The sequence below is a fragment of the Brassica napus genome, unplaced genomic scaffold, assembly GCF_020379485.1.
Source record: "Brassica napus cultivar Da-Ae unplaced genomic scaffold, Da-Ae ScsIHWf_199;HRSCAF=351, whole genome shotgun sequence".
In the NCBI taxonomy this organism is placed as follows: domain Eukaryota; kingdom Viridiplantae; phylum Streptophyta; class Magnoliopsida; order Brassicales; family Brassicaceae; genus Brassica; species Brassica napus.
In genome coordinates this window covers 75001-78743 of record NW_026015416.1, presented here as the reverse complement: position 1 = coordinate 78743, position 3743 = coordinate 75001, and positions in this window count along the sequence as shown.

Here is a 3743-nt window from a genome sequence, read left to right as displayed (position 1 = left end):
CTCACGACTGCACCTGTGTTAGCTTTGCCCGAGCAAGGTAAACCTTACACGGTTTACACGGATGCTTCACGCGTTGGGTTAGGTTGTGTTCTTATGCAAGATGGGCGAGTCATTGCATATGCTTCGCGACAACTACGAAAGCATGAGGATAACTACAGTACACATGACTTGGAGTTAGCGGCCGTGGTGTTCGCTTTGCGAATTTGGAGATCTTACTTGTATGGAGAAGAAGTGGAGGTATACACGGACCATCAAAGTCTTAAATACCTCTTCACTCAGCCAGATCTCAACCTGCGCCAGCGTAGGTGGATGGAGTTTGTGGCAGACTACGACATACGGATTCGCTACCATCCTGGTAAAGCGAATGTTGTTGCGGACGCCTTAAGTCGAAGAAAGTTGGACGCAGATTTAGAGAAAGAAGTGGAGCTATTGAACCAGGAGTTGAAACAAGTGAAGTTGGTCGTTTTGGAAGGGCAGACAAGCGAGCCATTGGGACTTCAAGCGGTGAATCAGGCCAGCTTGATTCAGAGAATTCGAGAAGAACAACTTAAGGATGAGAAGTTACTGAAGATTGCTGAAGAACTCAAAGGACAAGCCGGGCCAAATAATGCGGGATACTACTTGGCGGAGGACGGAACCTTGCTAATTAATGGGAGGATCACGGTTCCTAAAGGACAAGGGCTGAGAGATGAGATACTAAGGATTGCACATCATTCTTTACTCAGTATCCATCCTGGAAGTTCGAAGATGTACCGAGACGTGAGAAGATACTATCATTGGCCGGGCATGAAGAGATCAGTAGCACAATGGGTTGCTCAGTGTGCAACTTGTCAACAAGTCAAGGTGGAACATCAAGTTCCAGGAGGATTGTTGCAGAGTCTTCCGATACCTCAATGGAAATGGGACTCTATTTCCATGGATTTCATCACTGGATTACCTATTGCTCCAGGTAGATCGAACAACTCGATATGGGTGATTGTGGATAGGTTAACCAAGGTCACACACTTGTTGCCTATGCGGGACACTGATAAAGTTGAAGTTTTGGCCGAGCTGTACATCGACCAAATCGTGAAGTTACATGGTGTACCCTCTGACATCGTCTCAGATCGCGATCCAAGGTTCACGGCATCATTTTGGGAAGCACTACAAGAAGCCTTGGGAACTAAACTGTACAGAAGCACGGCGTTCCATCCAGAAACAGATGGCCAAACGGAAAGGACCATTCGGACCATCGAGGACATGCTGCGGATGTGTATTCTCGATTGGGCAGGAACTTGGGAGAAGCATTTACCGTTGGTTGAGTTCTCGTATAACAACAGTCATCATTCGAGCATAGGGATGTCACCTTATGAAGCATTATACGGAAGGCCATGCAATACGCCTATGTGTTGGACGGAAGTGGGCGAAAGAAGAATGTTTGGGTCACCTATTGTTCAGGAGACCATGATTAAACTGGAGACGATTCAGGCCAACATGAAGAAGGCTCAGGACCGTCAGAAGAAGTACGCAGACCAGTCAAGAAGAGAAGTAACTTTTGAGATAGGAGATTGGGTCTATTTGAAGGTTACTGCACAGAAAGGAAAGGACAGATTTCGAAAGGTCGGGAAACTTGCAGTCAGGTTCATTGGTCCGTACAAGATCATCGGGAAAGTTGGTGAGGTAGCTTACCGATTGGATCTGCCAGCAGATATGCATCTACATCCAGTATTCCATGTTTCCATGCTTCGAAAACATATACGGGATCCAAGTACTGTTGAGCCCGAGAGAATCGAGGAGTTGGAGACAAACCTTACGTATCCGGAAGGACCAATCAGATTAGGAGAACGGCGTATTCGGAAGCTCAAAAATCGTGAGATTGCTCAAGTACAAGTGTTCTGGGGAAGACAAAACAGGATTCATGTTACTTGGGAGGATGAAGCGAGATTTAAAACCGATCACCCGAAGTTTTTCCGAGAGGACGTTGTAATGGAAGAAGGAGGCCCCTCAGAGCCTTAGAATTCGAGGACGAATTCTGTTAACGGGGGGAGAATGTAGAAACCCTTAAAAAAAAAAAAAAAAAAAGAATGGTCGAGTATCTTTTGGATGATCGAGTCGCGGATGATCATATTGTTCTTGTCTGAACCATGAGTCAAGTATGCCACTGGACAATGGTTAGACAATGTAGTAGATTGGTTCAAATGATGTTTGAAGCAAGACAATTTTGGAAGCACAACAGGAAGACCGGAAATTGGGCGAAAAACCCAAAATTTCGGTATTACGAAATTTTTCGAAGAAGCCGAAAGCTCGGTAAATATTTTTCCTCAAGATCAGAGTCCCAGTAGGGCTTATTAAATATACTCAGGCCATCAGAACGGGCGTAGAAAAATATTTGGGATTGATCGCGGGACGAAAATTCACCGGAAAGGCCGAAATCGGCCGAATCGACCGAGAAGCTTGAGGTGGCTTGATGTGTATGTGTTCAGGACGTGGTGGCAGGCTCTTGACAGTGTGTGTCAAGGGAATCAGGAGGTGTTGCAGTACATGCAACATGTACATGCAAGTAGACATGTGGAGCACGAGGTGGAACGGCCAAGCACGAGGTGTTGCGATGCATGCGACCGAAGCATGCGGCCAGCCATGTGTGAGATGGGGTGTCGACCTGCATGCACTTCAGTCATGCAGCAGGCCATCTGGACGTGGGTGTGTCATCCTGCATGAGACTGAGGCATGCAGCCAGCCATGTGGAGCACGAGGTGGAACGGCCAAGCACGAGGTGTCGCGATGCATGCGACCGGGCCATGCCGCCAGACATGTGGAGGATGTGGTGTCAGCTTGCATGTGATCAGGCCATGCATCCAGACAGGTAGAGGGCGTGGTGTCACCTTGCATGTGAGCAGGCCATGCTGAAGGACAAGTGGAGCACGAGGTGCCGCCACGCATGCGTCCGGAGCCATGCGAAGCGACACACGGGCTGCCACACGGCTTGTTCCTGATTGGTTGATGATTCCTATAAATAGGCCACGAACCCCTCTCATTTCAATCCATCCAGAACACATCAAACCTACTTCAAAACATAAAGAGAAAGCAAAGAAAGAAAGATCGAGTTTCGATAGTTTTCGAGCGATTTAGGCAGTTTTCGAGAACAGTTACTCTGCCGATTTTGAGTCAGCACTTGGAGAAGATTCTGTTCAAGTGAAGAGAGATCAGTTCTAGTGGAGACCAGTTCAAGTGAAGATCAGTCCAGACGTGGGTCTACTTGTGAAGGTCGGGAAAGGGTTCGGATCACAGAAGTCGGGTTTGGGGTCAAGGCCACGGTCAACCAAAAACTGTGAGTTATAATCAATTGATTGCTGAGTTGTTTTTATGCAGGGTCCCGTTACTTGGAAGTTGGATCATGGCAGGAGGCCAGGTTTAACTGAGTAACGGTTTGAGTAGTTAATAATTGAGGTTATGTTGATTAAGTTGATAGCATGCTTAGTTATTGCTTGAGAACCGTAGTAGCATGCTAATGGTTAGGTTGATTGGTTAGTTAGCGAATGCAGAATGCTTAGATGATATCGCTAAGTTGTGGATAGTTAGGTATTCTGGAATTAGTCTTTATGCTAGATTCTGGAATGTGGTTGATTGTGTTGTGATTATTACTTGAAACCTTGTGTTATTTTTACCGGGTTTAGTATTAATCGTATATTGGCCGATAGCGTTTGTGTAACCCACAATGCTAGGCATATTGGGGTGAGTTAGTGTTCCTTCAGACCTCGTACCCG